The sequence below is a fragment of the Oreochromis niloticus genome, linkage group LG23, assembly GCF_001858045.2.
Source record: "Oreochromis niloticus isolate F11D_XX linkage group LG23, O_niloticus_UMD_NMBU, whole genome shotgun sequence".
Classification (NCBI taxonomy): Eukaryota; Metazoa; Chordata; class Actinopteri; order Cichliformes; family Cichlidae; genus Oreochromis; species Oreochromis niloticus.
This window is the reverse complement of record NC_031986.2, coordinates 18,736,900-18,761,805: the sequence shown is the minus strand read 5'-3', so window position 1 is coordinate 18,761,805 and position 24,906 is coordinate 18,736,900.

Below are 24,906 nucleotides of genomic sequence, written 5' to 3'. Positions count from 1 at the left end.
CTACTGAAAAACGAAGTGGCAACAACTATCGTTTCAGAGAATACTTCAGCGGCTATCTAGAAGTGACTGTGTGATAACGTTGTTAAAGATAATGAAGCACCTTTGGAGTGCAGACCACATACTTTCTGACCTTCTCTTTTCCACTTGTATCAGTTTGTTTGGCTAACTTTATGACGTCCTGATACTGACTAATTGGCAGAAACTCCACTCAGAAGGTAAAAATCAGTCAAACTGTAATATTAGTGCATAAACTGCCTCTAAAATGGCTACATATTCCAAGTATGCTTGTTTTATGAGTGTACTAAAGGAGTCAGAGGGGATTTGTTCAGTGCAAGGAAAAGGCATTAGGTGATACGGCGCACCTCATCTCCGGCAAGCTCTCCAGGTTACAACAGCACAGGGAGGGGAAGGGGATTTTTTTTCTTCCCCCCCTGCGAAAGTCTTCAATCTTGTGAAGCCTGAGGGGCTGAGTAGGTGTTTAATTATTAAAGGTGTTTGAACAAAAGGCTATTCTAAGCCTGCTGGAGCCACCAACTGGACATTCTCCTCAGTGTTTGATGGATGACTACCTTCAGAAATAGTCTGTTTCCTTCGCCATGTTAGTGTTAAATTACCCCAAAAGACTCCCAGAGACCCGCGCTGTCTTTCCTCCTTGTTAAAGAAGGATATCCTCGCATTTGTGGTGTTTCACAGACGCAGCAACACGCTGTGTTTACTACTAAAGGTGAACACAAAGATTAATCAGCTCAGGCGGTAATGCTTGACCATACAGTCATTTGGAAAATTCAGTTTATGATGCAACTTTAATGCTGTCTGAGTCAAATTTTAGAGGTGACTACAAGTGCCACAATTCGAATGCTGTAAAGGCTTATTTCTGTATTCCTACCACATGCAGCCAGTGTTAAGATTAAAGACAATCAGTTTTTAAATGTTACGCTGAATCCAATTAGTATTACACAGTGGCAGAAAAAGCACTTTAGACCTTTGAGAAAGAACTTCAATTACACAAACACTTTATTAAAGATCTTCAGTTTCAACTTGTGTAGGATTGTAGAAAACTGAGTAAGATGCAGTTTAGTTTCTCTTTATATCTTTTGGTTATTTTATCCAGCCACAATTTACCTTTGCCTTAAAACAGCAAATGACCTTTTTTCCCCCATACTGAAGTTCAGTGTTTTGTTGACTCATCCATTCATCCTGACCTCCGTACAGCTACACCACTTTGCTCCCGCCATAATCATTGCAGCCAGGAGGTGAATGTAATTACGAGTTGTAACAGAGAATTTCTGTAAACATTGGCAAATCTGCAGTCTCAGAACTTCCTGTTTCGTAGGGAACACGACTCAACGTAGTTCAGAATGAACAGGGAACTATGGAGTCGCAGTGCTTCTTATTGTTTTCAATAGAAGACGTCTATTATAGGTTTTCAAATGTAATAAAATACTCCTAATTAATGACATTGATTTATAGTACCAGCCAATCAGCCAACAGAAAGGCATCAGCTAATACAACGTTCAGGTTAGGCCATAAGCCAACAAAATCACTTTATGAGGCCTGAAATTCACGCAGGCTGAGAGAGCAGTTGACAGTCGCCTGACTAACAAAGGGCGCTATCAGATTACCACGGATCCCAATAGTTTAAACTTGAAGACAGCAACAATATCACCTAACAACTGCCATCAAGCTCCAGCTACCAATTACCAACCGGTCCTGAAAGGCAAATTTTGCCCCACCGAGAGGACCTAAGGTATTATTAGCCAGAAGAAAGACAGGTTCATCCAGTTAAAGGTACACAAATATATCAAAATATAACCTGTTTGTTATAAATGATTAATCCAATTTTTATGTTTAACCTAAATATCTGGCATGACCACATCATGCATGTTTTTGGCAAACAATCCAACAAGGCAGAGATTGAGCACGCTCTGGTTTTATTAGCCGTCTTCACAAAAAAGTACCAGCCATGATTTATCAAAAACAAATTCCAAGCGAGTTGTAAAAAAAAGGGGAGCCTATTAAAGAGTAATGTAAGCAAAGCAAGAAACATAAAAGCAAAGCAAGAAACATAAAAGCATCACATAAAAAGACTGGCATCAGGAAAAATTAATAAAACATAACACATAGGAGCAAGTCTATGAAAGTGAGTTTCAGAAGAGACTTTAAAAGATGATTGTGAGTTAGCTAAACGCTCACTGTTCAGGTTGGACTAAAGCGAAGGAACTCTTCCACATTGGGCTTTTAGATGGCCATAGTGAATGATCAGGCTTTTGTCTTTCCAAAAAAGTTGCATTAAACAGAAAGCATTATTGCAAACTGATTTAGCCTCGGATTTACTGGCCAGCAGGTTTATTTTGGGCTGGTAAAACTGCATGACATCAGTGTCAAGAGTGTCAAGAGTTGCAAGAACCAGAAAACCGGACTTGAACCTATAATCCTTTCTGTAATCTGTGACATCAAGAATATGGTCAGGGATGATTAACATCTAGGCAAAGGCAACAACTGCCCCTGACCACTGTGGGGTACAAAAGCCCCACAATTACAGTGAACTGTCTTTTGGAAAATACATCAAAAAAATTGCCACATGGAAGCACAAAAGTACATAGAATCTAACTAAAATCAATTTTGGCAATGTCTTAGGTTTCTTTTGGATTAGTTATAATTTTAATGCAAAGGTATTCTGCCAAAACTGCAGTGAATCGTCTGTAATATCAGGAAAATAACTTGTTTTCATAAAATGTGCTCTTAGATGAAATGCAGGTCGTGTAACCCTGAAAGAGATCCTCCTTCAAAAAACAGACACTTCATAATTCTGGTGTTTTCTGGGCAGTTCCTGATGAAATAAATGAGTTGTTTGAATTACCACTTAATAACAGGGTTGGAGCAGATTTCTGGAGACGAGGTTCCCCTGTGGTCGCTGGACTATAGGTTCAGACTGATGTTTCCACAAATTAAAAATCCACCCAAACCTTGTGAAATCAGCCTGTGGTGTGCCAATACCTGCTCAGTCAGGACTCCTGGGTCAGTAAAATTCCAGGTTGGAAAAATGTTAACAGAGCCTTCGACACTTTCTGGTTTTAGAAAATGAAGGGAGTCCAGGAGAAGCATTTGAGGGTTACGGTTTATTTTCCTGCCTCTGAGAAACTCAAGGAAAGTAAGTTATTTTACCCACTGTCTGTGTCACTCAGAGACAGATAACTTGTGTCTTAACAATATGCCAAAGAAACCATAGCTCATTTGCTCAGTGTGTAAAGATAAAACTTTTACTTAAATAGTGTCTTTCTTAATTTGTGAGCCTGAGACATGTCTTTAAAGTGTATATGCAATACTCAAAAGCTTTTGTACTGCTAAAGTGTTAATGAAATGTAAAATGCTATCATCCTTGACTGTCAGCTGCCTCTAATGGAAATAAGAAATTTGTTTAATTTGCCTCAATGCCTCCATTCTGCTCACCTACAAAGCCAACACAACATAACATGAGCTACGGTTAACTTAGCTTTAGCACACATTAACAAGCAAGCTGTCCATAGCTGGCTAGTTTGGTTGGCTTTTTTCATATCACTATTAATCTGCAGCACGTTTTAAAGCTCAGTTTTTGAAACCTTACGATGTAACTACAGCCCATCCGCTCACCGTTTGCCAAACACCAAATATTTGAACGAGTCACAAAAAGAATTACTCTGAGACTAACAACGATTTAAATGAGTGCATGAAGCTGAGGAGCACAAATTTTTCACAGCGAGCAATCCAAACCATGCAGCAGTATATTAATGACGAACCTTGTGCTGGGGATGGATTATCTCAGTTGTTCTCCTGACTGAAGTTTGGTCCATTTTCAGCAAGAACAGGAAGAATGTGAAGTTAGCTGGAAAACCAAAAGTTATTTTTCACAAAGTAGTTTTTCATGGATGTTTTGCGTGCTTTCCAGTAGCGCCCTTAAGAAATGCCAGTGCACATTCTAAACAGAGGATGATTGAATGGTAGCATTTTACAGGATTCATACCACTCTAAACATGGCTCGAACAGGATGGCTGCAACTACATTGATGTGACTGACTACAAATCGATTCTCCACTTATGAAATTGGGGCACATGATGCTATGTCTGCATAATAAAGGGAGGGTTTGTACTGTAGGAATTCAAAAACAAACTATTACCAGTTTGCTTTGTGTATAGGTCTGTGTACAGGTCTGATAGTGTACAATAGGTCATCCAACTAATTAGGTTTCTTTTGAAGGTAACATTGTAATGTTTATCCAATTGAATTGAGGTTTGGAAATGTGTTTGGAAAGGGTTAAGGATGTTTGGAAGTAGCATACTCCATTAATATAATTTACAAGGCCCTATATGCATGACATTATAAAAGTTTGAACCTACAATCGCCCCTGGAAAACAAGTAGTACCAGCAACAACTAATAACCAGGCCTCACAGTGACTGGAGGCTACTGCTAGCATTAGCTGTAGAGAAGTGAGGAAGAGATGAGTAAAGGTGAAATTCACGTGGTAAATAGATGGAGGAACATAATTGGGAAGAGAGGGGTTAGGTTAAAATACATGGCTACTTTGACCATGAAGCACTGCTAATAGCTAAATTGTAGCTTTTAGTTATTGTCAAGAACTAAGCCAACGACAACAGTACCAACCTGATTAAAATTTGTTTCCATATAAATAATCAAACAAAATGGAATATATACACATAGTATGTGTATACAGGATATATGCGGTTATATATTTATAGACCAAAATGACGGGGCCGATTTTTTGTCCCAGTCCAAGCCTGATTCTCTGTCAGACAGATAAAGAGATAAAGTCTTTAGTGAATAGGAGGGTCCCTCTGGCTACAAATGTATCAGCTTTAGCACATTATCTAATTTTAGCCAACATTAACCAGAAAAAAAGGACGACATCTGCAAGGCATTTAACTCACTGAAAGACTTTCTTTTTAATTTTGTAGTAAAAAAACCAAGAACAAAAAACCTCCAAAGCTAATGATAGCTAATACTAGCATGCTTGCTAAGGCAGATAAATGCTAAAGCGAGATTTGATATTGGAAAAAGTGTGTTAGTTTACCTCAAAAATATTATTAATTTGTGTCTTAATTGTGAATATTACATGATTGTCCAGTAAAAATACCACATAGAAACAAAAAAAAATGAAAAGGAAAGCAAGAAAGTTAAACTTAGCCAACTCACTCACTATGTTGGGTAGCTAACTACTCAGCTACATAGTTAGGTACGTTAACATAAAAAAGAAAAAAAAGTTGTTTTATCTAATAGAAGCCTTTTCTGGCAAAATAGCAACATGGGTGATTTCAGGCCTAAACAAGGGTAAAAATCTGTATTTGATTTAGCTAAAAGAATCAAAACCCAGGTGTTTTCCTTCTGGCTAATGTTGCCTTATGCTACTGGAGATGACGTCTGGAACTAAATTCCATTTGATGGATTTAGATTTCATTTTAAGCTGTTAAATATCTCCAAAATATATTAATAGTACATTTTACTTATTAAAAACAGTGGAATGGCACAATTTTTACTCGTAGCTAAAACATGTAGGACAGTTCTAAATATACTGCCTGGCCATCTTTGGTGTAATGGGAAGGCCTCTGAGCTGCTTTGATAAATTTAACCATTACTAAGAAAAAAAATCGCACTTATCACAATTTGAGTGCAATATGGGCCATTACTTCTCAGTTACGATAACATCGTTCTCACCAAAGAGCCTGTTGTGATCAAGGAGCATGGCAACACTGCTACACTGCCTTCAAATAGTGCAGAAAACATGAGCACCGAGACAAATATGGGTTGGAAACAGGCCAAAGGTTTAGCCTGGTCATCTAAACCACTTAATATGGAAGAAAAGCTGAAAGTAAGCACACCTTAAATGTTGGTAATATTCCCCTGACGTTCAGGAATTTGATCTGTAAACAGATATTTTCTCAGTTTGCTATATTCCCAGATCTTAACACTGAGTTTCCATTACTGAATCCAGTGACTGCCAAAGCATTTGCAATCAAGTAAAATCAAACTCTGAACAGAGTATTTGAGCCTTTAATTCATATTTTGACAGTTTAAGCAGCAGTGTTTGTACAACATCTGTTTAAAATATGTTATGTTTAAGGCAGTTTGACAGAGTTTATTGTTTTAAAAATCATAAGATATGAGAGCGGTTGTGCAGCTGGAGCTTTTATTCCTTTACTTGAGACTCCTGCCTGTGACAGTGGTGTGCCAAGCGGGCCACCGTTCCCTGCTAATAGACTCTGAAAGCTTCAGTGGAAAACTTCAGCTCTGACACCGGCACACCACAACAGCGTGGCCTCGGGGGAGAACCTAGCTTCAAACTACCTCTCTGCCCGGACCTGTACTTTCTCCACGAGACAGTATGTGTTTGGAGGCTGGGGTCGTACTCGCCTTGACCAAAGGCTGACTGCTCGCCCCGGGCCCCTGGCGTCAGTGTCAGGGAGAGGTGAATCGAACTATCTCCACTTGCAAATCTATCCCCTGGGACCCTGGAGCCCTCGCACCATCCCCACCTCCTCTCCCACCTCTCGCAAAACATCCTTTTAGAGGGGGTCCATCGGCCATTATGTCCCTCCTCACCTCTTTCGCCACACCAGTGGGGCGCTATCTGAGGGGAGGAGAGGTGCGACCACGCCACTAATCTCTCGCTCCGAGTTGCCCTGGCCATGTCACTCTCCTCCACGGCTCTCCAAGGACGGCTACCTCCACAGTCAAGGTGACACAGAGTTTAGTTTTTCCTGCAGCCAGCATGGACACAGACCTGGACTACCGGGGGTTTATGAATTACAGGCCTTGCTTAAGTGGTAATTTAGGCAGGAATTAAGGGATAACGTGTATTTCAAGAGAGGAAATCCTTTGAGTTTCCTTTTATAATAGAGCACCTACCTCACAGTGGGTAATTGGAGCCAGATGTTGCTCCATGCAGCATTAAAAAGCACCGGCCTTTCTTTTTTTTTTTTTTTTCCACCCCTCTCCTCTTCTCTGAAACATCTTGAAATTCTGTCATCATACCGGCTTTTGTGCGCCTTTGCGCTCGTGTACACTCCTGTGTCTGTGCCACATAATCACATTAGTTAGATTTAATCTAAGAAGAGGCAAATTATGCGCTTTTCCCATCAAATTTAGCTGCATGACGAGCGGCGTGAATCAGTGAGTGAGTGCAACCTATCCCAGAGTGCTTTGCATGGATGGCACAGGACTGGGAGAAGGAGATGGAGAGGGGAGCTGCAGGATGAAAGGGAAACACTAATAATGTCTCACATGTGTACTGGCAAATTGTCTGCTAACACCGGCAAGCAACACTAGCTGGGAACGTGGCGGCAGCCTCCTAATAAGCAGCATGCACTATTTATGATCATAAACCAAGGGCAGGGAGGGTGAGCGCTGTCAAAATAAAAAAACATGTCAATCTTAGCTCCCCACTGTTGCCTGAGCTCGTTGCCTGTCTGTTAACGCACTTTTTTTTCTCTCCGTGTTTGCCTATGATGTACAAAGGCGGGAAAAATCACATCAAACCCGCAGATTTCTTAAACTTCTACATGTCTGAAAAGGGCAGGCGAGGAGGGGGTGCTGGAAATCAAAGGGAATATCAAAGTTGGGAGAAGTACGGGAATACGTCTGTGAGAAAGTAAATATTTTGTCCTAATGGTTTGTGTGTTTGAGAAAAGCGCATGTGATGAAAACCAGAGATATACATGTCGGTGCAGTCGGCAGAAAGCTAGGTGGGGAAGTACGCTTAGGTGAAGAAAAAAAAATGAGGCCAAGCTTCATTTTAATACTTCATAGGGCATTGAAAATTCCCTCTGAATTTCCCTAACTTCTCCCCACTCTCTGCAATTATGCATGTTTATTCATTTTGATTAACAACGATGAAAAGTCGTGTCCGCCACGAGCCTCGCATAAGAACATTTGTGCCACTGAGCAAAGTGACAAGCCATCAGAAGTACATGAAAGCCCCACTCCTCTTCTTCTTCTTCTGCTTCATACCTACTAAAAACAGCAGGTAACTAAAGCTGTGTGAATATTTTACAGGTCTCGCAGGACGATATTCAAAGATATCTACAGTCCTCGAGAAAAGTTGATTTGAGCTTGTGTGACACGAGAAACACGTTGATTAGTTGCCTTGGGCCCTGAATCCTCTTCACTTCTAACAACTACTCCACTTCTTTCTTCTCTCAAGCCTCCTCTCTGAATCTACCGGCCACTGGAGGGATACATGGGGGAAAAAAAGGGGAAGGAGCAATGAAATCTGACTGCTGTCAGGTTAAAATCTTCCCATTAATCTAAAGGATATCTTTTATTTAACCAGGTAAAAGCCTTGCTGAGATTATAAATGTCATTTATTTCAGACTGACCTGGCCAAGAAGGTAGCAACCGTCTTTTCCCGAGGGCCAAACTGTCAAAGATAAAGTAAGTGAATCGCCAAGCACTGGAACAACATAGTGCTGGATTATGTTTAACTCCATAAACTCAGTAGACATTATAGATAACACCAGCCTCAAATTAATAGCAATACAAATAATTAACAAAGTATTTTGCTGTGGATTAACCAAGCAATTAAACCAACATGTCCAATTAGTTAAAAATTTAAATTAATACAATGAAAAAGTGAAATTCCAAAAAGGACAGAAGAAAATCCAATATATGTATTTCAATTAAAATGCAGTAACTTCACTAACTCAACTATTTTCTCAGACCTATAAAACTGATTTAAGCAGAAAGTTCTGGCATTTTCAGGTCTTTCGGTAGATTACTCCAACAAGGAGGGAAAGCCTATGTGGAAGCTGTTTTGCTTAATTCTGTTTTCACTCGGAGGGCAAACATTTGTAAAGTATTTTCAACGAGCAGGCCAGGGTGAGTTTGGTTTTAACACAGATGAGAAATGACATTTGTATATAGAAACGCCACCCAATGCAAAAGGCTACAAACATAGCAGCATACAAAGAACTGACCAAAGATATGATATTATTTAGTCAGACACAGCATGAAAAGGAGGAACAGGGTTGAGTTGGGTTGCAAAGGGGCTTGTCGATGCAAAAGTGACATGTCTGAAGCAACTCTGTAGCCAGTTTGAATTAAATACTCAGACTACAGGAAATAAAAAGACTAAACCAAAGTGACACTTCCTGTTTATCTGAATTTTTGTGCCTAGAACAAAATTGTTAACACTGCAGCAAAACATATTTTTTTCAGTATAAATGAGAAAATTTGTCCAAACAATGCTCGAGATCAATAAGCATCTAAGTACATTACAACATTAGAAAGAATGAGGCAATTTTCTTTTTTTCTTCTTTTCACTCTAAGCTCATTCCCAAAATGTCTTGAGACTGGGCTGCAACATAATGTGTACAAGCTGAACAAAGGTCTAAATTTAAGTCACCATAATAAGAACCTCCTCCACCCTTAGGGGCAGAAATATGTAACATGAAAAAAAAAAGAAAACTAGAATGCTGCAATAATTGCAGTGATGTGGTTTCTCCAAAACAGCAACGGCTTGCGGAGAGACAAAATAAAGGTGAGAAAAAGCTCATAACTTCCAGAAAGAAAGAAAGCAAACTTTTTCCAGTGATGTAACAGGGCTGTGGTGTTCACTGTGGGAGACGAGACTGAAGGATGGAAGGAGGGATGTTGGAGGAGAGCGCAGCAGCTTTGGAGTATATTAATAAAAAGAAAGAAACACCAATTTCCTTCCAACAGCTGAGCACCTACAGGTCATTATTTCCTCTGCTGGCCTGTAATGTAAAAGTCCCGAGCCCTGGTTGAGAAAACTTCCCTCTGTCGAATCAACAGTAAATAATGACTTGGTCAGAAACAGACTTATTCCCCTACCTTGACCTCTAGCATTAAGGCAACAGCAATCTGTAAACAGAGACTTTTGATCATGACAGCCTTCTCCCATAAAGTCAATTATACGAGTGCGTTTGGTCAGATGTGTCACAGTAGCCATAAGAATTAAACTGGCTATCATTACTGGTGTTATTTTATCTCCTTTTTTCTCCACATGTTCAATAGAGTCATTCAGACAAACATGAAAGTGTCATATTGTAAGAATTCACACTTTTTTGTTACTGCAAGGTCTCTGGTGATGTGTTAAAGATCATAATCATACAGTCAAGGACAAAACACAGCCAGTTGAGAATAAAACCAAACATCAAGAAGTCACACTACTGATTTTACAGCTAACTTTGAAATGAAAAAAAAAAACCCCTACTTTTCAATCTTTTTTTCTTTATTTTTTACATTCTCCGTATGTGTACATTTTTTATATTTTCTGCTGGATTTTTATTTTTGCCTGTCTTTTGCAAGTTGCAGAGGGAAAGGTCAGTACAAGTACTTTGACTTTAGTAGTTACAAGTGTAAGTTATATAGAGCGACATTGCCTCAGGCATTTGAAATGAATTCATATACATCAGGTCTTGCAATCATCTGACTCCTAACCATGTGACTTCTATCCATAAAACATTAACTTGTTTGCCACTTTGGGTGTGTCACAATCATTGTAACAATGTTGTGTTGTTTTAAGAAGTATTAGTGAAACGTGAGGTGAGAGCCAATTTTTACTTACTGTGGAGAGAAAGTATTAGTCAAGTTTATGTCCTGCAAGTAAAATTGTTTGCTAAAAGTATGACTAAAATTCTAATTGTTAGCTAAACACAACTTTCTATAATAACTTGTTAGCAAACAATATTAGTAGACAAGCACAACTGATAAATAGAAGTTAGCTAGCTAAAATTATGGAAACAAGCTAACCCTGTTTGTTAAAAGTACAGATCATTTGTTGAACTGGTTAACTAAAAGTAACACTTGAGACTAACACTTGAAATTGTTAGCTAAAAGTATAGGTTAACAATTGAAATTGTTAGCTAAAAGGATTAGCAGTTGAAATGATTAGCTTAAACTCAATAGTATAATACCTGAAATTGTTAGCTAAAAATATTAGTAATAAAAAGTGTTTTTAGCTAAAAATGTAAATAAACAAGTACATTCTTTGGCTATAGATGGTAAATTAACAGTGGGCAATAAACAATGACTGTTTAATGTAAATGAAGTAAAAGTAGCGAATGAGTGATTGCCAATACCTATTGCCCTACTGTTTCAAACAACGACTGATAACTACTGAGTTAATTGCTCAAAGTAAATGGTAAACAGAGATCTAGATAAAAGAAATAAACATTTGAAAATGAGCAGTACTGGTGATAAAGCGGATCTTGAGTCACTCTGTCAGGACTTTAGGTGGACGTCAGATTAGGAATGTTGGGAACCAGTGCTAAAGAAACAGCCTTAAACTGCTTCAGTGCATTCTGCTTTAGAGGTTTTTAAAAGAGCCTTACCATCCAACCATCACCAGGAAAAACACATATATATTTACTTGGTGATTATAGTAATTTTAATGTGACATACGTGTATTTATTACAGCAGTTGACCCAACCTAGATAAAAAAAATGTGTCTCTGGAGGGGAAAAGAGAGAAAAAACAGGGAAGAAAAATGATAGGAGAGGAATGATAACAACATCTAAACACTCTGACTCTCGAGGCCAGGGCTAATGAACGTGCGAGGACAGGAATAGAGAGTGAAAGAGCCAGGGCCGTCTTCCAAAATATCCACTCCCACATAGGTCAGTGGACTTTTGGCTGCATCCTGAGTGGCGCAGGGGAGGGAGGGAGCAGTTTAAATGCCTGGGATCTGAGGAAAGAATTCAACAGGGCATGGGAATGGCAGTGTCACGGCAGTCGCCAGAGAACGCTCTTAAAACGCCGCCACGACAGACAGGCCTGCTTAAAAACACTGTCACTCCTGCACAGGCTCAGATTCCTCGATTTTATGACTTTGTTTTCTGAGGACAAGAACCCTGTTTCCTCAAGATGTTCTCCAAACAAATGAAGTGTGAATAAAGAGGATTGTTTACTGGTGACAGTTTAGACTTTGATTTTGGAAATTCTTTCTTTAGGGGAGATAAGGACATGGACCATCTGTGTTACCTTTTCTGGACAATTCCTACTGGCTTTCTTTTATCAAGCAATCTAATTTAAGATCAGAATTGTACTTATTCATTTATTTTTCTGGACAGGGACATACTAACAATAAGCACCAAAAGGCCTAATCACTCCCAATAGCCGTGTGCCAGTTATCTAATATTGATTTATCTGCAGATTTTCTTAGTATAGATTTTTGGGCTCTTCCATTTATTGTTTTGTTTGTGTGGCTTTACTTCTAATTTTATTTATATTAAAATGTACTTCTGACTGTAGAATTAGCCACTAAAAACCTATAAAAAGGTCAAGTCAAATACTAATAATAACATATCATCTCCAACAAAAATCATAATAATACCTTGAGTGTTACTCATGTATTACTACTACTGCTAGTACTACTACTACTACTACACCATCAACCTCCTATTAGTATCCAGTATTAGCGTCATGTGCCCTGCAATTCTGAATGCTAAAAATAATTTTCTTGTCCTATTTTTTGTTAATTCAGGTGATTACGTTTGAGTAACTATTTAAACGGACACAGAGAACATGTTGAAGTAAATGTTGTGCCCTATTACTGAAACTAATACATTTCAAAAGGCAAAACTTTTATTTTGAAGGCGAATGTTTTCTGTTTTACTGCAGCCTAGCAAGCAATTGCTGAGTGTTTACAATAAGTTGACGTCTACCTTGCAAATTTTGGCAATTGGGGTACCTACTAGTGATCCTAAGGAGGTTTTCGATGCAGCACCCATTTTGTGACCAGTTTCACGCAGTGATAGCCAGCAACCTCCAACAACCACTTGCCAATTGGTTGCAGAATACACATTTTTCCCTAGCAACCAGTGACTAAGACCACAGCTCCAGGCTCAGTGTATTTATAATATGTGTAGTGGGTATAATGTTTAATCACACTAAGCTGACATTTGTCGTTATATATTTATTCATTTATTACAATTGTATTTGTTGACAAGTTGCCAGCATTTAAGAAAAAAACCCAACAATGCTCAGTTGAAGTAATTTTAAAATAATAAGCAGTTATATTATCTTAATTCTATCAAAGGGGGAATAACAAACTCTGGGAATGTGCATAAAGCATTTCACTTTTAAGTTCATCACAGTTCATGTAATTTTTTTCTAGAAGTATACTTAATGTTATATAAACTCTTTCAAATGTAACCAAATCACAGATAACTCAAATGTAGCCTCTAACCCAAAAGCAACTATTAACGGGTCCCTAATGTCCAAAATCACAGGTGTAGGTTTCTCACATTTACTGTAGTCTTGAGAATTTTTAAACTCCGCTTTGTAATTTCTGCTTTGGTTTATGCTGCAGAGTTTCTGTATTTATCCAAAGGAACGCGCAACGAAAGGTCATCATTTACTGAAACATAATATCCAAACAAACAAATATATTTCATTTTTGTTGATGCAGAAAAGCTGGAACAAAAGAATATCTGTATTACCTCCTGGTCAGTGTGCGTGTTTATATTTAGATAATGTATATATGCATGAGTTTGTGTGCATAAATCCATGCAGGAATGTGAGTAAATCTCCATTTTACCATGATTAAATTCCATTTCCAACTTTGAAGGTAGAGTCTGAATATGGGAAGTGTGTGTGAAGGGCGGGTGGGTGGCGGGGCAGTTGGGGAGAAGGGGGTGGGGGGGTGGCGGTGGTGATAATTTATTTATGTTTGAGACTAAATCTGGGTCACTGGAACCTCGTTGTCGTCGTTCTTCTCCTCCCTGAATCCCTCTGTTCCCTGAGCAGGAGGGGAGGTGCTGTTAACTAACCACAGATAACAAAAACAACGCTGCACTCTTGTAATTTATTTCAATTACTGCCAGGTCCAAAGAGGACGGTGCTCCTTTCTCTGTCAGAAAGAAGTCAGGGGGAGATGCACCCGACTCCCACTGAGAGGAGTGCTGGTCAGATTAGAAAGTAAACAACACAAAGAGTCGGCCGACCAAACATCTGAAGAAACTTGCTGATAAATGTCTCATCACAGTTGGCTTTTACACAGCGGGCTCAAATAGTAATCTGGGACTCTTTTGTTGCTTTCTGATTTAACCAACCTCCATCCTTAGCCACTTCTTCCTCTTTTGTTCTTGCTTTTTTTGTAGGTGAAGCTCATTTCATCAACAGGAAAATGACAAAAAAAGATGAACAATCAGTGTTTTTAAGCTCTGTTACAGCAAATCTGACGTGTATTGACAACTGTGATTGTCAACATCATGGGATGTATCCAGGTTTAAGTAGCAAAATAGGGTAAGAGAAACAAGCGCTGGTAACCTGGATGGTTAATGGTTAATTCACTGGAGAACGCTTCACAAAAAGCATTCTGGGTAAAGTTTTCAGGGCCATATCATCAGATCATCCTTTTTGCATAAATTCTGATTCATGAGGTTCATCTTCTGGACAGATTTGGCCAGGGGGGGCGTTGAATGATCAATCTTTATGTCAGTGGTCTTTTGCTGCCTCGTGAGCAGAGTTATTATAGTGTTGACGTTTCTAACAAGTTTTTCAATTTTATTTTGTTTTTACTTTTTGTTTTCATTTCAGTTAAGTTTCAGTTTGCTTCCAGTGCTTGAAAATGTTTTGTTTTAAGTGAGTTTTTATTAGTTTTAGCCTTTTTAATTAATATTGTATGGAAGGCAAGAATGAGGAAAATCCGCATACGTAATACAATAAAAACACAGAACTTTTTGAAGGCAGCTGACTCACAGTCATGCATCCAAAGAGTGGAGAACAGACGGAAGTTAGAGCTGTTTTATTTTTCTCCTTGAATGTAGATACACTTTCTTTTGACATAATTTAATGAATTTGCAGCTCAGTGTGCCGCTCTCTCTCTCTCTCTGCTGATATAAGCTCAGCCTGCAGTCTCTCATCTATATGACAGAAATCATTCAAATAAGACAGTTTTTAATAACACTTTGGATCTCTGTGTTTAAGGGAATGGATAACCTACAGCTAAAACAATAACCATAGATCAGGTACGGTTTTCGCACATAAATAGAAACAGCACCTTATAGTAATTATGTGAGTGATTCTGGTCTGTCCATAATGGGAATCATGGTGCTTCGCCTACCTAGAAGCAGCAGGTAAGCTACTTGTTGAAACTGTGGTGAAACGCACTAAAACTTCTATGAGCTGTGGTCACATGACCTCTTGAACCAACACTTCAGAGCAGTGTTTGGAAACATCTGCTCTTTAGAAGGTTGACACAGTGCCAGCATATATCATCCCTACCTCTGCACCTCTTCTTCTGGAAAGTAGAAGTAAGAATCCAGTTGAGTCTGTACATTAAGGCTTCCTTTCCTCAGATCACACAGACTAACTACTCTTTTTTCTGGACGAGATGGCCTCCAATGTTCTCTCACCAAGACCCCCAATGTATCGCTGTTTACAAGGCCACATATGAAATTCGGTTACCTATCAATAAACCAGTTCTTGTACCTGATCATTTGTACCGATGAATTATTCAGTTTTTTTAAAGGAACTGAACTCAAAGGATGAACCAGTGTTGTGTCCAGAGATGGGCAGTAACGCGTAATCCGATTACTTTTTTCAAGTAAGGAGTAATGTAAGGGATTACCATTGCAAAAACGGTAATTAGATTACCGTTACTTTCCCGTAGGAACGCTGCGTTACTGCGTTACTAAAACCGTGATTTTTTTGCGAGAATGTCTCATGACAATGACATAAGCGAGTGCGACGTTCGTGACAACAGCTGTCTGCAGATCAACAATGGATAATATATCGAGTGCGGAGAGAGTATGAGCGTGCAGCGTTTAAAGCGTGGAAGTACTGACCTTATTTTGAGTTTGATTCCATAAAAAGTGACAAAAACATTAGTGTCCGTTGTGCGTGGGAAGAAAACTTCTTTTTACAGCGAAAAAAACCCCTTAACTTCCAAGCAAGCGCCGAGTGCGCTACGACTGTAATGGGAAATTCACGGAGAAACTCGCGGAGTCTTCGACTGACCACTGCGGCACACCTGCACCAGGGCAAAGCTCCGCCTACCCCAGTCCTGCTTTACAGGTGAAAATAGAGCAACTAGTCTTTGACTTTATTTATTTTCTGCTGTGTTTTACTTGCATCTGTTTGAAAGAGTGAGTGTAAACACAAAAAAAATATTTTATTTTATGTGTTGGAATGTGCAGAAAACGGGTTTAAATGTTAAACAAATTTCTTCCAGTCAGAGAATGTTGCATATAATTTAATTTTTGCTTTATGCATAAAGTTAAAAGATTAAAACTAATAAAACAAGTTTTAAGAAGAGACTTTTCCATTTGATTACATTTTGTATGATGGATTATGCAGAAAAAGTAGAATTGGACTGAAAGATCTATCGCTTTATCACCTATTCAGGTTGTAAATTGTGTTTTTAAAAAGTAACTAAGTAACTAAGTAATTAATTACTTTTGAAAATAAGTAATCGGTAAAGTAACGGGATTACTTTTGGGGGGAAGTAATCAGTAATTAGTTACTGATTACTTTTTTCAAGTAACTTGACCAACACTGGTTGTGTCTACATAAAACGGGCAACTTATTAAAGAACAATTTTAAATTGTATCTTTAATGACTTTGTTACTGTCACCTGTCACAAAAAGACATATCATTTGCTCCCATTTCTTCAGCTGAATCTATGAAAAATAGTAGATTTGTGAGAGTGGGAATCACATTGTTGGCACAAAACTACTATTTCATCAAAGAGCTATTAGCTGAAACCTGGCATATCTTAGAATGATGTGCAGTGTGTTCTTAAACATTTGAGGAAACTAAACAAGTGGAGGACTAAACACGTCATATCCTTAAAACCGTCATCAATTTGTACAGAGGAGGTCAGGAGCCATCTGTAAACCACAGTGGAGACTCTGTCATGGCTTGAGCTGCATTTTAGCCAGTAGTGTTGAAGATTTTTTTCAAAACTGAAATGAACAGAGAAAAGCACCATCAGATTTTGACCCAACATGTAATACCATCTGGAAAACATCTGATTGGCAACGGCTTCATTTTCCATGAAGACAATGATCCCAAACACGCTGCCAATGCAGTAAAATGATACCTGGCTAGAAAAAACAAGCACACAGTGGAACACTATCAGCCATGGATTGGCCTCCTCAGAGCCCAAATGACTTTGAAACTCATATCCTATATTTCCATGTATGTTTGCACGTTTCCATGAATCGTTGCACCTATTTCCCATTTGCCAAGCAACTTATAAAGGATTGAGGGGTGGCTCAAGAGTTTGACGGTGTACTGGATGTTTAACGTGTAAACTCTATGTTCAGAAAGTGTTCTATAAATAAAGTTAATATTAAAGTTATTGTAATACAGCCTATTTCTCTTAGTCACGGCTCATCCTGTTGTGCCCCCGCTACTTTGCAGACTTGAAGAGATAACGGTGAGGGCTTCAAACCCTTCGTGTCATTCGAATCTGTGGGTGGATGAGCCTGTGGAAAACTTTTGAAACGACCGGATGCAATCATCAGAAAGACAGAAAAGTAAGTTTCATTTGGATTGATCTTCGGTCTTTTGTGTATTTGTTCCTTTGGAGTTGCAGTGCGAGTTTAGCTGAAGGTGTTTAGGTAAATCCTTCTTAATTGGTTAAGTCTCACCTTCCTGTTATCAAAGCTGGGATGTTGGTATTCACAGGTATTTTCGCAGCTGCATTTAATAACCGCATGCCTGCGTGTGTTTCTCTTTCAGGAAAAGGAGGATGCATTAAAGCCCCTCAGACAGAAACTACAAGCTGAGAGCTTGTGCAGGATGTTGTAGTACACAGATCACACGCTGTGACGGCAAAGATACCGTGACTCTGGTTAATTTCAAAGGAAAATTTCCAGATGAAGGCTTTTTTTTTAACCTGCTGGAGCTGTCACTCAAATTGGGTGCTGTCGGGAAAGAGAGAGAGCGAGACAAAAAAAAAAAGAAAAACCTCAATATCCAGCGAGTTCACAAATAATTTTGCAGTCATTAGTTTGCAATTATAGCACAACTATCTGCCAGCTTTGCAATTATCACTGTGAATATGCAAATTCAGACTGATTTCATGGCCCGATTTAAGGAAAACAATACAGCAAAGAATCATCATGTGTGTCAAGTTGGGAAGCGAAAGGCGAAAAAGGAGGGGAGAAAAGAGCAAAAGTGACGCTTTTAAAATGAAAAGAGGCCTCGGTATACGCCGCGTATGAAGAAAGAAGTTAATCAACAAAGTGTTAATTGAACACAAGTTCCATAATTGTTGTATTACAAGCACAAACAGCACTTTCCTTAAATATTGTTAATGCGTTTTTTTTGTTGCACCTATTAGAGATTCTTGTCTCCAAGTTAATTTCATTATGCTAATCAGGCCCTCATCCGTACAGAACCTCCGCTTTGATCCGTGTTAGTTGTCTTGATCTTCAAAGACAACGTCACCACTTACTTTAAATGAATTTTACATTTTTTTTAAAGGAATCTTATGGAAATGAGCACAGGGTGGGGGTGGGGGGTTTGGAGGAGTAATTAATTTTTTATGATGTGTCTCGGTGTTTTCGACATGGGGAGAGTCAACGGCACGGGCTGCATTTCATTCCACTGTTTTAACAGGGGGAAATGTGAGGGCGGGAGTGGAGGGGAGAGAGGAAATGGTTTCAGATGTGAAGATTAAAGAAGCTGTGAATTCAAGACTTAATTTAGACTGATAAACTTTACTGTTTAATATGCTCTTTTGTGCTCCCAGTACAAAAAAAAGAAACTTTTCTCCCCCCCACTTTTCATTTCCTCTCTCTCTCTCTCTCTCTCTCACACACCCCCACTGCTCCCAGTCTTCCCATCCTAACTTTCTCTCACGGTGAGCGTTTCCTGTTCAGCCCTGGTCATTTTTTTTTTTTTTTTTTTGACATTGCCGTGAGGAAGCGGCCTTCTTCAGGAGGAGGGGCAGGGGAGACGGCACAAACCACCCGCGAACATGCCTGCATTATTAAAACCGGACAGCACAGTGAATCAAAGGCCTGGAATTTGTATTAAAGACCTGGCCTTAGGCAGTACGACTGATCAAAAATATTTTTTCCAAAAAGGGAGCGATGGGAGGGCTCCTGTCGATTTGTTTGTTTATTACTCCTGTAATGCTCCTGCGCTGAGAACTACTCTTGTAAAAAAGTAAGTCTTGAAATCTTTGCTGTAAAGTGGACAGCATGTATCACAGATACAGGAGAAGAAGTAGTTCACTTTTCAGACACAGAAACACTAAATTTTGCTTAACAAATAAACAACTTGGTTTCATTTTTTTTTTTTTTTTTTCATTTTCAAGGTAAAAATCCTACAGCATAACGAGTAGAAACCCAACAGTCTGACAGGCTCCTACGAGAAAGCACTTGGCAAAAGTGGGGAAAAGGACCAGTAGCACCTGTTTCAGAGAATATAGAATATGCCATTTGCTGCAAAAACGCTTAGGGCTGAAATAGTCATTTCAGGAGGATCCATATGTTTTTTTCTGTTAAAATGGTAGATTTTCATATTAAATATGTCTGTGAAGGTTCTCAGTCATCCCGGTCATCGTAGTCTAAGGAGCTTGGAAAGAAAAGCGTCTGGACTTCTTTAAGTTGCTTGAAGACGTTTCACGTTTCACGACGTTTCACGTTTCACGACGTTTCACGACGTTTCACGACGTTTCACGTCTGCTTGAAGACGTTTCACCTCTCATTCATCCTTCTCATCGTCTCATCCTTCTTCAGTTCAGCTAGCACCTGAACAAGCTTCTCGGATGAGAGGTGAAACGTCTTCAAGCAACTTAAAGAAGTCCAGACGCTTTTCTTTCCAAGCTCCTTAGACTAATGTTCATATTAAACTTGGCCCAAGTTTCATTAATGAGGTCAGTTTATGTGAAGAAAGCAAATTCCATGCTGTGATGTTTTTACACAGCTTGTTTTTTTCTTGTTTTGGATATGTCACAGAGAGTGACCATCCCTAATATGGTCCTCTCCAACACAGAGGCTGTGCACACTCGCTGTTCAAACCTGTTTACCAGGGGCAGCCAATCAGAAGAAAGCTAGTTTAAAGCGGGAGGAGCTAAAGCAGTGTAAGGAGCTTGGAGCACTGTGGTCCAGTGTAAGATAAATGAGGATTTTGAACTTACTCATGTAGAAATTTTAAGTATTTTTCGTGCTGTAAGATCTAACAGTCTGAGTTTTTAAAGAAATAAACAAGTAGAGTGAAAACAAAAACAGAAACAGTGACTTGAAGTGAATTTTAGAAATACACTGGGACTCTTTCTTCTGCTGGCTCTAAAGTTTTTAAGCACCACCTATGAGATTATAGGTTATTATTGTATTATATAACCAAATTATACATATTATACAAAATAAAACAATCTTTGTCTTCTTGGGGAAAAAAAGATTTTACATTGATACATTTAACACAAGTCATCATTTAAGGAAGCACATGAAGATAAAACAGTGCACCATATGCGATACACCCAACTGATTGCATAAATAAAAGAAACCGTTGGTTACATGCAGTGAAAATCAATTTTTACAGATGTCCAGGTTGATGAGTATGGATGCACCTTATGAACATAAAAAAGTCATTAAAAAGAAAATTAGGACATTTGGAAAATAATATCTGAAAGTTAAATCTTGTCATTGTCTGTGGGGAAGGCTATACTGTATATCAGCGGTCCCCAACCTTTTTTGCGCCACGGACCGGTTTATTACAATATTTTCACGGACCGGCCTTTAAGGTGTCGCGGATAAATACAACAAAATAAAACTAGTACCGGTACCGAAAAAAAGAAGATTTATTCATAACACACGTGAAAAGACCCAGGAAAACTGAGTTAACGATAAAAACGATAACAAAATAACGCTGAAAACCGATAAAAACCCTGAAAACCATACATTTCACACCTGAGCCTCAACTCTCGCGGCCCGGTACCAAACGACTCACGGACCGGTACCGGTCCGAGGCCCGGGGGTTGGGGACCACTGCTGTATATCACAGAAGAAAGCTATATCAATGTGCAAATATTGTAAATGGATGGAATATTAGGAAACAATTACGGGACTATTCATTAATCTACATTTATGGCAATACTTTTTTAGACAAACACAGACATTTTTTGTAGTTTTGCCTCTGTATACCTCCATAGTGGATTTTAAATTAAAATATGATTAAATTAAAATATGATACAGACTTTCAGCTTTCAGAAGTACTGCATTACCTGTATAGGAATCGCAGTTATTTTCATACACAGTACAACATTTTCAACAAGAGCAGGACATGGTTACAAAAAATGTGTCACTGGTCCAAAATGTTACAGACCTGAATGTACAGGGTGTACGATTATGCATTTATATTGATATTATCTCTGCAATGATGAAGCACACACATACACATACGTACATTTTGGAAGGTTGTTAATCACCGAAATGGCCACATAAAATGTTTAATGTAAGGAATGTTAATCTGACTTTAATGCAATTATAGGATTGTTTGGATACGGCTGTCCTACATGTTGCTTCAGGATTACTTAACAAATTATAATGATTATTGTTTAGTTGGAGGTCTTTGGGGGCTTTTACAGAGCTTAAATGTGTTAAACAAAGTCGTGTATTTGCTTTTTTAAAAGCAGAGTTTTGTAAAGTAGAAATGACATGGCTCTTCTATTCTCCACATAAAAAAAGAAAAAGAAATCACGTTACTTGAAGAAAATAAGAACCAAAAACCAAATAAAAATGTTATGTAGTTGCTTTTCTCCAGATGCAGCAGCAGAATGCCAAACATTTAAAGCCTTTAGGTCCACAAAGACTGAACAGACTGACTTTCCTCCGTCCTTGCTGGATAATATCACATAGGTGAACACGGCAGATTGTGCTTACCTACTAAATCCGGCATTAGAAACATTTCCCCCACCCCAAAAAAAAGGGAAAAAAAGCCTCTTACACACCAAACATCAAATCCGTCCTGTCCTGTCTGAGTGCTCGGGCACGCCGCCAGATCTACTCAGGTAATGCAAGCTGGAAGCTGACTGCACAAATCTACCGCCGGCTGTGCTTGGGACACACCAGCTATAATTTTCCATCATCTATCATTTGAGAAACATACTGTGGCATGTGAAGTAATTAATTAGGAAGACAAATACAGGCAGAGAGGGAGGTTTTTATGTCGATGGGAGTCGTGTTTTGATGGATTGGACGGCAGGTTTCTGGAGTTGGAACATTGGGCTTATATGTGTTGATACCGGAGTAGGGATAAGCTCTGCCTCTAATTCCACTGGTCACTGCGGTCAAACTCTCACTCCCTGCATCTCTTTTTCTCAGTCTCTCTACAGCCTGCACAGCTAATGTGCTTTTTGCCATGTTGCAAGCAGTTCTCATGTTAAGGTTTTCACCTCTCTGTATCCACCAGGTCAACATGTGACTTGTTTAGGGTTACAGTAAAGGTTGAAACTGACCCTTTATATTAAATTTTTATCTGTGTGGCATATGAAAATGGAAATCTTCTAACTGCAGCACAAATATTTATTTGTAGTTCACTATCCATCCATCAGTCCATCTTTTGCATCTTATCAAGATCCAGATTGAGGGGTCAACATTCTAAGCAGAGATGGCTAAACCTTCCTCTCCACATCCACCATCTCCAGCTCTTCTGAGGGGACACTGGAGAGATTATGTTTCAGTTTGGTTGGTAATACCTCAGAGTATCCTGTGTCTGTCCTACCAGTATGTCTCCTACTAGCTGGATATGCTCAAAACACCTCACTTAGAAGGCAAACAGGTGGCGTTCTAGTCGGAGAACCATCTGAGAACCAGTTTCAAAAACATTGTCTATTAGTGCTGCTGGATTCACATTGTCCAGGACCCCTCTAGTCCACTCTGTGGGTGGGTTAGGGTTACTCCTTCAGGCTGAGCCCAGTCAGGCCCCAGCTTAAAGGTGAAGCCTCAGGAACCCTTATCCCATTGAGGTCCATTGGTCTCTTCTACATGCGAGTCTTTGAGTCATGCTCAGTCTTGCACCTCATCCAGGACCAATTTGTCTTTGTCCAAAATAGAAACCAAAAATGATCATTATCATAACTTAAAGGTAACATCTTCTACTTTATGAAACTATGCTTGTTTAACTTGTGGTTAAAATGCAAGCTAACCCTAAGGGGAGTGTCAGTGACCTGGTGGATGTTAAAGGAATAAAACGTTCTTACTCTGCTTCAGACCTTTCCAACTTTAAAGACACAAACTTTGCTCGAAATATGAAGAACAGGAGAAAACAAGAAAATGAAAGGTATTATCTTAGGTACATTTGAAATAGGCAGCGGCACTCCATAATTAGTGTTTAGTATGTCTGTCAGCACATATGCAATTAGTACAAAACGGTGAAGTTATTATCATGCAAAATCCTTGAAACAAATTAAATTGTGTTGCAAGGAAATGTAATTATCTCCTGCACTTGGCACACTTTTCATTTGTTCTCAGGAAAACATGCCTGCGAGCTTCCATTTGAAACTACGCCTTGTGATGTTGTCTATTTTTTGCAGTGTGCTGCACCTTGCAGACTGCCAACAGGTGCCTGCTGGACTTGGTGGGTGTTGATCCAACGCCAGCTGGCTGTGTTGATGGATGACCAACCACCGGCCTCTTTCTTTCTTCCCTTTTTTTTTCTCTTTCAAGCCTGCAACACGAGCTGCTGATCCAGGAGGAGAGAGGCGAGGAGAGACTAAGAAGCGGATAGTGATCTGAGAACCAAAAACTGATTGGGTTTCAAAGAGCTTGGCACCAGCCTGCTGCAGGAGGCAACCTGCCAAGAGAAGGTTCCTGTGTACTTTTACAACGGTAAATGGGAAGTTTAATCAGAGCTTTATTGAAATGGTGATTTCCTCTGCGGACACGCGTGTGTGCGCTCGAACACACGCTGATCCACATATTATATAACGCCACACACGTGCTTTATTTGTGTAGGTGCACTGTCTCAATGGGGTGATTTTGCACAGCTAGGAATCAGGGAAGATACACATGAAGAAAGGCACATATGCACACTTAGTGTAAGCGTATATATCCTTTATTTGTCCAGGTAGAAGTATCATTCAGATTGAAAAACTCCTTTGGAAGAGAGACTTAGAAACTTAAGTAGAAGTTTAATGCATTTGAAAAATTCAAGAAATTTGAATTGTTTACTTACAGATACTGAAAGCGACATCACAGCATGGAATTTGCTTTCTTAGATAAACTGTTAAAATAATAAAGTGATAAAATGTTGCAGCAAAGATAAAGGCACGAGCCAGGTTGTCAACAAGAAGGTAGGATGATATAAGATATATGAAATACTACCATATCATGTCATCCAAGGATCCCAAATATTAACCCTGCATACATCTTGATTTTGTAGAAGTTGTTTCCTCGAGGTTTAGCACTCAAGGGATGCTAAAATAGCACTTTAAAACATATTTTTCTCCCCCAGAAAGTCCTTCTTTTTCGGGGTTAGGCTTTTCATCAATTATAGGGCCAAATCACTGAAATATACAGACATGATTTCTTATAGCATAGATGGCATTGGTGAATTGGACGCGTCGAAGTTAGTAACTTAAATGCATCCTCACCCCGATGTTGTTGATTGTGCTTGTGCACTGGCGTGCTAATAGTCTTGGAGTTGCTAAATCTTAAACAGTAGTTACTTTGACACAGGAGAGAATACTGTCTGTCTATCACAAACAGATCGCATGTAATTGCCAACTTGAACCCAATCAATCCCAAACTGATACCAGACTGAGTCTGTCTTATTGCCATTTTATTACCGTCTTGCTACACCAGAGTCTCTTTGAAGGTGCCATCTGATTGGGAGTGGTTGCAGACTTGGTCCCTGTCTTCAAAGTCCATTAAACAAGGTTGCAACAATTTTGTTTTATGGTTCATGGGTGTAGTGAAGGAGGACATACAGAGGGT